Source organism: Ovis canadensis, chromosome Y (genome assembly GCF_042477335.2).
Source record: "Ovis canadensis isolate MfBH-ARS-UI-01 breed Bighorn chromosome Y, ARS-UI_OviCan_v2, whole genome shotgun sequence".
NCBI classification, from domain to species: Eukaryota; Metazoa; Chordata; class Mammalia; order Artiodactyla; family Bovidae; genus Ovis; species Ovis canadensis.
The window spans coordinates 14095739-14109535 of NC_091271.1; positions in this window are offsets into that span (position 1 = coordinate 14095739).

Genomic DNA, 13797 nt, shown 5'->3' on the forward strand with positions numbered 1-13797 from the left:
CATTCAAAGCTCCACATCTGACCTCTACTGCACACCCGTTTCCTGTGGTGACCCTTTGATATCCACTGAGCATGTCCCTTGACCTGCATTCTCAGCTGACTGAGTCCTTGCTTATGTTCGTATTCCCTGCCTTGTGTTGGTTTGAGCCACTGCCGATCTGTGGTCTGTTCTGGGTGAGAGAGATGCTTTTTCCTGTCTATCTAAAGGATGTTCTCCTGGGTTCCCTTACCCTGCCACCCGGGTGCCCTTTCCCAATAAAATATCTTGCTTTACCAGCACATGTGTCTCCTCAGACAATTCATTTCTGAGTGTTAGACAAGAGCCAAGTTTCAGGCTCTGGAAGGGGTCCTCCTTCCTGCAACAAGTGGCGGCTCTCATAGGACTCTTCTTCACTGCAACTGACATCCTGACCACTCGGGGTACTCAGAGGCCAGCTTGCCTGTCAATGGACCAGACCCAGCAGCTGCAACTGGGACCCTTTTGTCCCTGGTCTCCTCCTGGCATGGACAACTGGCTAGAGTGCTCCCAACTGATAAGGAACAAGAGACTTTATTGACATCTATCCCCTTCTCTCCCTCTTTCCTCTCCTTAACCCTTCCTATCCTTGCCGGTTTTTCTAATCCCCCTGTCCTGGATGCAGCAATCTGGTCAAAGGGTCCTCAGCCTGAGATGAGGATTGGAGACTGATCTCTTCTTGGCAAAGAACTTGAATTCTGGTTCTGGTCTGATCTGATTTCTGGTCAGGCTAAGTTCCAGTCTTCCCTTCTCTGGATGCCCAGGGAAAAGTCCCATAAGGCCTGGGTATCTGTAGGTGGCAGGAGACGTCTGTACCGCCACCTGTTTCATCCCCCGTCTCCCGCTTCCTCCCCATTCTTATTTCAACGTGGCTTCCTTTCCTCCCTTGATATCTTTGATGTTAGTACTTGGATCTGAAGTTCTATGTCTCTATAGTAGGTTTTCTGAGACACTGTATTCTTGTATTTAAGGGCTTCCCTGGTGGTGCAGAGGTTAAAGCGTCTGCCTGCAATGTGGGAGACTTGGGTTTGATTCCTGGGTTGGAAAGATCCCTTGGAGAAGGGAATGGCAACCCACTCCAGTATTATTGCCTGGAGAATCCTGTGGACAGAGGAGCTTGGTGGGCTACAGTCCACGGGTAGCAAAGAGTCAGACACAACTGAGAGCCTTCACTTTCACTTTCTTAAAGGATGAAGTTGCTAGATGCATTTGCTCACATGATACAGGGTCATTCCTCTGTTTCCATTTCGGGCCTTCTGAGAGACACCCACCCCCCACCTCACCGCTGCCTCCAGGATATCCCTCAGGCTTCTGAAACTCAAGGTCAAATTCCTAATATTCCTCTTTCTGGACTTATCCGTAACAGCTCCCCTGCCAGGGCGCTGCACTCACCAAGACTGACATTCTTCAGACAGGGCCTGGGTCTGCAACCCCTCCCATTGAATGTCCACCCCTATTTCTGCTGGTCCTCTCAAGTTGCGGTCCAGGGAAGGTCTTTCATCTCCAGTCCCAAGCCTTTCCCCTCTCATACCCCCTGCCCTGACCCAGTCAATTCCCAAGTAGGGCTTGACTACCACGAGAATTGAGAGTCCCCGGGCCTTCGTGGATGAACATCTTTCATCATCTGTAACATCCATTGAATGAAATACAAAAGCTTGCTTCCAAAAAAGACTTCAAATTTCTGTCTTTTTTTTTTTTTTGCCTCTTCCCTCCCTGTTGCTGTTTCAAGAATAAATCTTTCCATAAGGACAGCAAGAGAGTCTGCTCATTTTTGGACCTCAATGAGGACCTCAAGAGGAGTTTTGCAAGCAGAATTCCAGTGAATAATCCAAACCAAAATATTCAACTTGGCAAGTGAGCTTGGGGCTTTCCTTCTGACTGGTGCTCATGGACAGGCATTGTGGGTGGGTGTGGATTCCTTTATCCTTTCCTTGTCTTTTTGTACAGAATTATTATTATTACTTTTTTTTTTTTTCTGAACTAGAGCAAGGGATGCTGAGAACTTTGCCTGGGGTATATAGGACAGGATTGATCCATTTGTGGCTCTTGAAGACAGTACCTTCTGCAACTGGCAATGCCCAGCACTCTGTTGACTGTTAAACAGAGGATGGCTATGAAAGCACTGTATGTGTCTGAAATGCATGCTGCATTCAAGGCACAACTCATCACATGTAAGATATGATACACTATACACAGCTGGCAGGCAGAGCCATATTCCTGTGTGCCTATGTCCAGCCTCAGGTCTGTGCTTTACCAGGTTCAAGCCTAATGAACGCTTCTCCATGGGAGAATTTTGATGGGGTCAAGAATACAGACCAGAGGTCTTCCAAGCTGCCTCATTTGCAACTCTCTTCACCATGAATGAGAAAAATTTTGGATAAATATTTTGTTTTGGTGAGGAAGCCGAGGAGATAAAAGATCCCCAGCTACTCTGTCTCTCAAACCTGGAACCATTTTTGCTGGGAGTGTAGGTGGAGTATGGTTAGGGTGAGGCACATGGGCTGCCTTGAAATGCAGTCTTTGTGGCTGAAGAAGGAGCTGGGAAGTCTTTGCAGATGAAGGGAAACAACACAAAATGCTCTGGGCTTCAGGGTGAAGCCAGACCTTTGTTCAAATGTTTTTAATTTATTTGGCCAAGCAAGATCTTCATTGAAGATCTTCTGTCTTCATTGTAGCATTTAGAATATTTAGTTATGGCACATGGGATCTAGTTCCCTGACCAGGGATTGAACCCCTCACCCTGCATTAGGGAGCACAGAGTCTTCGCCACTGGACCACCAGGCAAGTCCCTTAGCCAAATATTAATGACAGCACTTTAAGGGAGTCTTTCATGCAAGGGTTTGTGGGGATAAGAAAGAAAATTCCACCAGTTCATGGCCAAGTCATTATAGGTGATGGGTTGCTGTAGGAAGTGGCGCCTTCAGAATCTGTCCTAAAATCCTGCAGTTCCTCCATCATCATAGTTTCACCTAAAGGCTTTCTTGTGATGTTCAGATTCAAAAGCCCTGTGCCTGTCTGGTTGTTGTCTCTTTTGGGACACACTCCTTTCTCCTCCGTGATGTTGAAGCTGAAACTCCAATATTTTGGCCACCTGATATGGAGAGCTGATTAATTTGAAAAGACTCTGATGCTGGGAAAGATTGAGGGCAGGAGGAGAAGGGGATGACAGAGGATGAAATGGTTGGATGGCATCACCAATGCAATGGACATGGATTTGGTTGGACTCTGGGAATTGGAGGTAGACAGTGAGGAATGGAGTGCTGCAATTCATGGGGTTGCAAAGAGTCAGACACGACTGAGAGACTAAACTGAACCTGCTCCTTCATCCTGTTTATCCAGGCAGCCCAAGTGTTATGTCCTCTGCTGTTCATGGGTCTGTTTTCTGTGTGGGCAGCCTTCATCACTGCCTCTCCAGTCTTTAAGTTACTTCCCCGGTTGCTCACTCCATTTTCCCCTCCTCCGTGACTCCCACCTCCCACCCACCTCAGCTAACTGATCAACAACTTTCCGATAGGAAACAGCCCCTGGGTCTCCCAGTTGGGGCATGACAAAATCTTAGCTCTCCACAATTTATCAATCATCTTGTTTTTTTCTGGGTGAGTGTGTAATCTTGGCCAGATGGAAGCTTATTATGTTGAGATCTGTCATTATGTTGGGATGAAAATTGTCTAGAATTTGAAACTGGTTGTTAGCTAAATGAATTGCTTCATAGTTCTGTGAGGAGTAGTCATTTTGTTTGTGGTATCAACTCACAATAAATAATTAGCTCTGTTACCCTAAGGAGTTGTTCTCAGGTCCAGGTGGAGAAACAAGTCCAAGTACTGTGTGGTTTCATCCATGAGCCTGTCAGTGGCTTCATTTCCAGCTCTGTGACTCCCAGAGGAGGAATGTTTCCTTGCTTTAGTGCTGGTAAGGTTTGGAATTGATTTTCAGGTCAGCCCTGGTATATAGCGGGAGCAAAACAAACATCCAAAACTGTACATAAGCATTCATCTTCTTTTGCTATTTTTCCTAGCAGTTTGTAAAAAGAATGCCTTTTTGGTGTAGAACAGGGTTAGCAATTTTTATTTATGTTTTAATTTTTTAAAATTTTTTTTTAGTACCAAGCCAAGTAGTTAATATTTTTGGCTTTATGGGCCCCAAACTGTTCCATTCTCTCCAGTAGCACTGTATACATAAATGGGTGTACTTGTATTCCAGTAAAATTTTAAATACCGCCCCCCTCCAAAAAAAAAAAAAGACAGGTGACTGGATTTTTTGCAGGGGAGGGTAGGATACACCATCTAGCATGTGGGATTTTCCTGACCAGGGATGGGAACCAGGCCTCCTACATTGGGAATATGGAGTTGTGTTTTTGTTTGTTTGTTTGTTTTATTTTGTTTTATTTTTAATTCCATTGTCTTCACGTAAAAAAAAAAAAAAGTAAGTTTATTTACTTTAACTGGAGGCTAATTACTTTACAACTTTGTATTGGTTTTGCCATACATCCACATGAATCCACCACGGGTCACTGGACCACCAGGAAGTCCTAGCTGGCCGGATTTGATTCATAGGTCATAGGGCTTTTCTGATAGTTTAGCTGGTAAAGAATCCACCTGCACTTCAGGAGACCCTTCTTCGATTCCTGGGTTGGGAAGATCTGCTGGAGAAGGGATTGCCTACCCACTCCAGTATTCTTGGGGTTCCCTAGTGGATCAGAGTGTAAAGAAACTGCCTTCAATTCAGGGGGCCTGGGTTCAATCCCTGAGTTTGGAAGATCCCCTGGAGGGAGAAAATGGCTACCCACTCCAGTATTTTTGCCTGGAGATCTCCATGGATAGAGGAGCCTGGCAGACTGCAGTCCATGGGGTCACAAAGAGTCAGAGATGACTGAAAAACTAAGCACATCAAACAGTTTTCAGGGCACTGGTACTGAAAGTAGGTTGGTTAATTGATGCTTACTAAATGCTTAGTTGGATTATTACTATATAGGAAAAGTTGGGTTTAGGACTTACAGATTGAAAATTCTCAGCATAAAAGTTGTAAAATCCTTTCCAGAAGTCAGTCAATACACTTGTATACATACTGTGTATAACTCTTGAGTAGGGAGTGCTTTACATACATCAGTTCAATCCCCTGGTCATTGAGATAGATCCCAATTCCCAGAGCTAAGACTCTATGCCATGAAGAAGACTATAGATGGCACGTGCTGCAACTGATATCCAGCACAGTGAAATATATATATATATATACATTTTTTTCTTTAAGAAAAGCAGTCTAACAGGTCCTGAAAATGTTTACTCTAGTTACCATATGACCCTGCCTTTCTATTCGTAGTTTTACACCCAAGGGAAATGAGGACGTATATTCACACACAAGCATGTGTATAAAAGTATTCATGGGTCCTGATAAATGTATGGATGTGAGAGTTGGACTCTAAAGAAAGCTGAGTACTGAAGATTGATGCTTTTGACCTGCAAATATTTTGTGTTGGAGAAGGCTCTTAAGAGTCCTTTGAACTGCAAGGAGATCTAATCAGTCCATCCTAAAGGAACTCAGTCCTGAATATTCATTGGAAAGACTAATATTGAAACAGAAACTCCAATACTTTGACCACCTGATGCAAAGAACTGACTCACTGGAAAAGAACCTGATGCTAAAAAAAGACTGAAGTTGGGAGGAGAAGGGGATACCACAGGATAAAGTGATTGGAAGTCATCACTGACTCAATGGACATGAGTTTGTGTAAGCTCTGGGCATTGATGTTGGACAAGTAGGCCTGGCGTGCTGCAGTCCATGGTGTTGCAAAGAGTCAGACATGACTGAGTGACCGAACTGAACTGGCTCAATAGCCAAACAGTAGAAACAATGTAAATATATCCATCACTGATAAACAGATAAATCAAATGTGGTCGATTGGTATAATGGAATATCATTCAGCCATAAGAAGGAATGGAGTCCCCAAACAGAGGTCAATAGGGATGCACCAGGAAAACACATCTTGAGTGAAAGAAGCCAGACACAAAAGGCTATCTGTTGTATGACTCTGTGTATATCAAGTATCCACAGTGGTACATCCAAGACACACACATGGTTTCCAGGGCCTGGGAGAGCTGGAGAGTGACTGCTGACAGGAATGAGGTTTCTTCTAGGCTTAGGAAGCCTGTTCTCAGCTGGGTGGGTGGTGAAAGTTGGACTGCTCTGAGTACAACTAACGGTCCATTCATTCATTTATATGTACATGGAGGGGATTGATGTTTATTTGAGTTATAGCTAAATAAAGCTGTTACATATATATTTTTTTAAATAAAGAAAACATTAAAAGAAAGCTGTTACAGAAAAAGTCCTAGGTGCAGGACTTAAAATATATATATTTGGCTCTTGTGGGTCTTTGCTGGTGTGTGTAGGCTTTCTCCAAGTGTAGCCAACAAGGGCCCCTGTCCACTTGAAGCATGTGGGCTTCTCATTGTGATGGTTTCTCTCATTGTGGAACATGGGCTTTAGAGCACACAGGCTTCAGTAGTGCAGTACATGGGCTCAGTAGTTGCAGCACCCGGACTCTGGAGCCCAGGCTTAGTGGTTGTCATGCACAAGCTTTCTTGCACTGTGGCTTGTGGGCTCTTCCCTGACCAGGGATCTAACCCATGTCTACTGTGTTGGCAGGCAGATTTTTAACCATGGGACCCCCAGGAAAGCTCTAGGTGCAGGACTGATGGGTGAGAAATAACTAGTCAATAATTTTAAAACAGTCGTATTTTTTTTCTTGTTTCTTTCTTTTTCCTTTTTTTTTTTTTTTTGTGGGAAGGAGATCCAGAAAGTGAAGGGGTCTGTCTGGATCCCCTGTTCTGGTATATTTTTGAGTGTTCATGTATTCTGCTGTCCCTTCTGTAAGTGTTAGGCCTTGCAGATACAGACCAGATGAGAGCTACAGACCAGAAGAGGGGTGCATCCCTGGTCTCCTACAGGGAATCATGGCCCAAGATGGATACCTTCACTTCTGGGTTATCCTGAAGCCAGTCTGAGAACCGGGAGGTGGCACAGAGCTGTCACCGACACGTCCTCCTGTCTGCATCCTGGGGACTGGTTTGCTGTTTGGGGGTGAGGGGAGGCTCATGCACCCTCTTTCTGAGTTGCAGGTCAAAGAAGGGAGCAAAGCTGCAGCCATGGACAAACTGCTGTCCAGATACACAATTATGGTCATCAATGACATTGGTCTGTCTGGGTTTAGAAAGAAAGCCATCTGCTTGGTGAAGGGGTCGCATAATATCCTGAAGCTAGTGGTGAAAAGATAAGACCTGAGTGTCAAGCCTTGTTTACAGACAGAGATGAGCAGGCCAGCAAAGCATGCAGACTGTTGGCTGCCCTGTGTCAACTGTGGCATTCCTAGTGTCAACATGCGTGTGTCTGGGCATATGTGTGTGACTGCGTACACTTAGGAATTACAAAAGTGATTCATCTCTTGGTTAAGGATGAATCCAACATCACAAATTTAAAAGATTACTTTTTATTACTAGTTTTATGTTGAAGTATAGTTAACTTAGTTAAAGCTCCAATCCTTTGGCCACCTGATGCAAACTGCTGACTCATTGGAAAATACCCGGATGCTGGGAAAGACTGAAGGTGGGAGGAGAAGGGGACAATAGTGGATGAGATGGTTGCATGGCATCACCAACTCAATGGACATGAGTTTGAGCAAACTCTGGTAGGTTATGAAGGACCAAGACGCCTGACATGCTGCAATCCATGGGACTGCAAAGAGTCAGACACAACTTATCAGCTGAACAATAACATAGTTAACTTAAAAGTTAATGTTGTGTTGGTTTCAGGTATACAGCAAAGTGATTCAGTTATGTATTTATATCCACTTTTTTTTTAATAATTCTTTTCCTGTGCTTGTTTGGTGGCTCAGAAAATAAAGTGTCTGCCTGCCATGCAGGAGACGTGGATTCAATCCCTGGATCATGAAGATTCCCTGGAGAAGGAAATGGCAACTCACCTCAGTATTCTTGCCTGGAAAATTCCATGGATGAAGGAGCCTGGTAGGCTTCAGGCCATGGGGTTGCACAGAGTTGGACATGACAGAGTGACTTCACTTTTTCCTGGCTTGTCACAGAATATTGAGTAGAGTTCCTGGTGCTGTAAGGTCAGTTTTGAAAATATTTCTTCTTTCATTGCTGCTGAGTGTTAATTTTTTATTTATGAAGTCATTTTAATTTCTTAAATCTTATCCCTGGCAATAGCTGATGCTCTGAATGAAGCAAAATATCATGGGCCATTTTTAACACGAGGTGTCAGGCTACCAGATTTTCAGGTCTGATGCTAATGTGGAATGATGTACACAGACATCCATGTCCAGGCTCTGGGGTGGGCAAGCATACTTGACTCAAAAGCTAATTGTGAATAGGATTTTGGGGTAATTTGAGGGGATCAGAGAGAGAAATTGGGGATGTGATGCCTTTACACACAAGAACTAGAATTGTCCTACTGGACAGCTTGAAGGTGTTGGTGATTGTTTTTGGCCATGCTGGCTACATAACTTGCTTGCTTCACTAGTTGCTCAGCTGAAAAAGAATCTGCCCGAGATACAGTGGACCCCTGTTTTATTCCTGGGTTGGGAAGATCTGCTGGAGAAGGGATAGGCTACCCACTCCAGTATTCTTGGGCTTCCATTGTGGCTTAGCTGGTGAAGAATCTGCCTGCAATGCAGGAGTGAAGTTAGGCTAAGTGAAGTCGCTCAGTCATGTCCAAATCTTTGTGACCCCATGGGCTGTAGCCTACTAGGTCCCTCTGTCCATGGGATTTTCCAGGCAAAAATACTGAAGTGGATTTCCATTTCCTTCTCCAGCAGATCTTCCCAACCCAGGGATTGAACCTGGGTCTCCTGCATTGTAGACAGACGCTTTACCTGCTGAGCCACAAGGGAAGTCCATGCAATGCAGGAGACCTGGATTCAATTCCTGGGTTGGGAAGATTCCCATGGAGATGAGATAGGCTACCCATTGCAGTATCTGTGGGCTTCCCTTGTGGCTCATCTGGGAAATAACCCCGCTGCAATGTGGGACATCCGGCTTTGATCCCTGGGTTGGGAAGATCCCCTAGAGAAGGGAGCCCACTTCAGTGTTCTTGCCTGGAGCATTCCATGGAATTCTTGGAAGATCTTGGTTCCCTGACCAGAGATCAAACTCAAGGCCCCAAAGTGATGCCGCCAGAGTCTTAAGTACCTCACAGCCAAGAAATGCCCATGACTGCTTTTATATACAGAAATTATCCTAGACTTGGTATTTCACAGGTGACTTATTCAGAGTGCAGTGTTGACCTGCTCTTTTTAACATAATTAGTCCAGTCTTTTCCAAGATTGGCTGTAAATTGTAATAAGTTGAGCCCATGTACTCCAGTGTTTAGTATGGACTTGAAGACATATCCCAAAATAGATCTGTCTATCCAACTATCTGTCTATCTATCTATCTATCTATTTATCTATCTATGAAAGTGAAAATTGAAAGCGAAGTCGCTCAGTTGTGTCTGATTCTTTGCGATCCCATGTAGCTTAACAGGCTCCTCCATCCATGGGATTTTCCAGGCGAGAGTACTGGAGTGGGTTGCCATTTGCTTTTCCAGAGGATCTTTCCGATCCAGGGATTGAACCCAGGTCTCCCACATTGTAGGCAGACGCTTTATCATCTGAGCCACTAGGGAAGTATATATATATATATATATATATACATATATATATATATATATATATGTATATATATATGTGTGTGTGTGTATATATATATGTGTGTATATATATATACTATATTTATATATAGTATATATATAGTGTATATATATATATATACTATATTTATATATAACTATATTTATATAGCATCCAAAATAGCATCCAAAAAGGAGGTTCAGAATGGGAAAAAGGAAAATGTTTCATTCTTTGCCACATTAATGGAGGAGTATCATTGCTCCATGAAATAGGTGATTGTTCTCGTAAATGAGAAAATTAATGACCCCACATGACCACTTCTGAGCCCTTTGGGGTCGAGGAAACCTGAGAGATACTGTCGTGGTGTATCATTTCTTTGTGGTCACCTTAACAATCTGTGCACTTTTAAAGAGGAGAAGCTCTTGGAGTTTTGTGTGTTATGTTCGCAGGAGTCAGCAGCAGGTTTGAAGCCCAAAGGGTTCTAAGCAGTGCCCCAAAGGGTTAGCTTACTGCACAGTGGTCAAAATAACCACTCTTAAGGAGTGGCTGCCTGAATGCCAGCTACAGTTTTCTCCAAATGTGACTTTTTATTCTCCATTTGTCAGTACTGAGAGCGACATGTGGACATGGGAAAACATTCACTTTTCTTGATGTTGTTAAGTATTTATAATTTTTTTTTATTTATTTGGGTGTACTGGGTCTGAGTTGCAGCCCCTGGGATCTAGTTCCCTAACCTGGGATACATCCCACGGTGCCCTGCATTCAGATCACAGATTCTTAGCCACTGAACTACCAGACAAGTCTCAATATTCATTTTCAAAAGGGAATTGCATGAAATCCATCAATCTTCCTCCCACCTTATCTGCATCCCCTCCCTTGGCTGTGTCAGTACTATGCTCTTTGGTTTCCTTCAGACAGGTGCTTGTGTGTTTAAACATGAAAATGCAGTTTCTTCCACGTTCAGCGCCCTAAGGTCTGACTCATGACTTGTCTTAGAGACCCCACAATGCTCTGTGGTCTGGATGGTCTACTGGGTGTATAATAGATCCTCTATACAGGGATGTTTTTATGGTGCTTCGAGAGTATTTGTGTAGCAGACAGTGCTGCACTGTGACACCTTTGTACCCAAGTTTGCATGTGTGTGCATGTGTGTGTGCGTGTGTGTGTGTGTGTGTGTGTGTGTGTGTGTGTAGCTCATCATAATCCATTACTTGCCCAGGAAGTTTCGAGGCAGAACGTAAGTGCCTCATGAAGTTTGTTTTTGCTCCTTTTGTGGATGGGATAGGTGACAGATGCTTTTGTTGTTTGAAATAGACATTTCTGTCTATGGGAGTGAGGTGGGACATCCTTCCATGTCTTCAGAGGCTTGTTCTGAATTAGAGGAACATATGTAAGCATCTGAAAACAAGAAGATCTGAGTTATGTTCAGAGCACAAGCCATGAGAACTACTGGTTGGAGAAGTGAGATGAGGCCCTAGGGCCTGCTTGCTGGTGGGGGAAAGCAGGTATCTGCTCAGATTTGGACACTGAAGGGTGGAGAGGAGCCCACAATGTAGACTCTCACTTTTACTCATACTTGGGTTCCTTTTTAGTGACAGGTCTGCAGAATGATTATCTAGTTTGGAAGGGCTTAGTGACCTAAGTAACATGGAGAAAGAAATGACAACCAACTCTAGTATTCCTGCCTGGAAAATCTCATGGACAGAGGAGCCTGGTGAGCTTTGGGGTCACAAAGATTCAGAGACAACTGAGTGACTGAGTTTAGGAATCTAAGTAATATTTATCACACATTAGAAAACCAAAACAAGTGGTTGGTTTAGATGCTTTAAACACACACATACACACACACACTTTGAATAACAAAAAAACTATTTTTTAAAATTTTAACTAGTTTTATATTAAATTTTAATGCTGTGTGTAGGTATTATTTGGGCTTCCCGGGAGGCTCAGTGGTAAAGAATCTGCCTGCCATTGCATAAGGTAGAGGTTTGATCTCTTAGTTCGGAAGATCCCCTGGAGGAGGAAACGGCAACCCACTCTAGTATTCTTGCTTGGAGAATCTCATGGGCAGAGGAGACCAGCAGGCTACAGAACACTGGGTCACAGAGAGTCTGACAGGAGTGAGTGACAGAGCATGCACACAGGGAGGTGTTATTTTGCCAATTAGAAATCTCTGAAATGATTTTTGCTTAGAAGGGTGTTGTGATTCCTGGGGTTGCCAAGAGTCATACACGACTGAGCGACAGAACTGAACTGATGATGGAATTTTATAAACTGGTGAATTTTACAAACTAGGGAAATAGTTAATATTAGGATCATTGCTGTCACCTGACACATGGTGAATTCCTGCTTTAAATCATGATGATTCACATAGAAAATACTTTTAAAACTCCATACTAAGTTATATTTTTAATTAAAAAAAATGTATTTGTTTGGCTGTGCCAGGTGTTAGTTTCAGCATGTGGGACCTAGTCCTCTGACCAGGGATTGAACCTGGGCTCCCTGCTTAGGGAGCATGGAGTCTTAGCCACTAGGACTCCTTAACCACTGGGAATGCCCAGGAAGTCCTGTGAGTGCTTTTAAAATCGTGTTCTTAAATTAATAATGTGTATCCTTCTCTGCTTGGTCACTCAGTCATGTCTGACTCTTTGCCACCCCATGTACTGTAGCCCACCAGGCTCCTCTGTCCATGGGATTCTCTAGGAAAGAATACTGCAGTGGGTTGCCATTCCTTTCTCCAGAGGATCTTCCCAACCCAAAGGTTGAGCCTGTGTGATTGAACCTGTGACCCAGAGGTCCTATGTCTCCTGTATTGGCAGGTGGGTTCCTTACCGCTGCACCACCTGCAAAGCTTACATTCTTCTCTGTTTAATTTCACCATTCTCATCTGTCTCCATCCCTCAGTTCAGTTCAGACACTGCGTCTTGTCTGACTCTTTGAGACACCATGAACCGCAGGATGCCAGGCCTCTCTGTAGACCAACTCCCTGAGTTTACCGGACTCATGTCCATTAAGTCGGTGATGCCATCTAACCATCTCATCTTCTGTCACCCCCTTCTTCTCTTGCCTTCAAATCTTTCCCAACATCAGGGTCTTTTCAAACGAGTCAGCTGTTCACAACAGGTGGCCAAATTATTGAAGGTTCAGCTTCAGCATCAGTCCTTCCAATGAACACTCAGGACTGATCATCTTTAGGATGGGCTAATTGGATCTCCTTGCAGTCCAAGGGACTCTCAAGACTCTTCTCCAACACCAGGGTTCAAAAGCTTCAATTCTTCTGTGCTCAGCTTTCTTTATAGTCCAATTCTCACATCCATAAGAGATGTTTTTCCATAGCCTTGACTAGACAGACCTTTGTTAACAAAGTAATATCTATGCTTTTTAATATAATATACTGCCTAGTTTGGTCATCATTTTCCTTCCAAGAATAAGGATAAAAACAATCTGAATTGTATCTCTGAAAAGAACAATTTTCTACTGTTTTTAGAACTCCACAACAGATCGAGTACTCTCTCCCTCTCTCCCTCTCTCCCTCTCTCCCTCTCTCCCTCTCTCCCTCTCTCCCTCTCTCCCTCTCTCCCTCTCTCCCTCTCTCTCTCTCTCTCTCTCTCTCTCAGTTATTAGCTTATAAAGGCCCTCTGCAGTTAATTAATTGACTGGGCCAACAACACAGAAGTAATGCAATGTTGGAGGTTGACCAGATGGTAGAGGTACTTCTTTTAATACTTAAGGACCTAACCACTGCAGGCACCCTAAGAAAAGGTGATTTTTCTGAATAAAACTAAAGAGCTTAGGGTCCTGATGGTTAGAGTGGCTAGTGCAGGTTGGGTTGTTCTGGGAAGTTCTGCAGAAAGGCATGTGTGAACCTCAAGGTGAAACAGGCTTTGTGAACAATGTGGGCATTTTTTTCTGGTTGGTTGATTTGGTCTTTTTGGTCTTTTGTTTCATTTAGAGGGAAGTAAGTAGTGCCAGGTCTTCATTGTTGCACAGGCTTGTCTCTAGTTGCTGTGAGCTGGTGGGATGTGGTTTGTTCTATTTGTGGTACATGGGCTTCTCATTGTAGTGGCTTCTCTTGTTTCTGAGCATGGGCTCAGTAGTGGTCA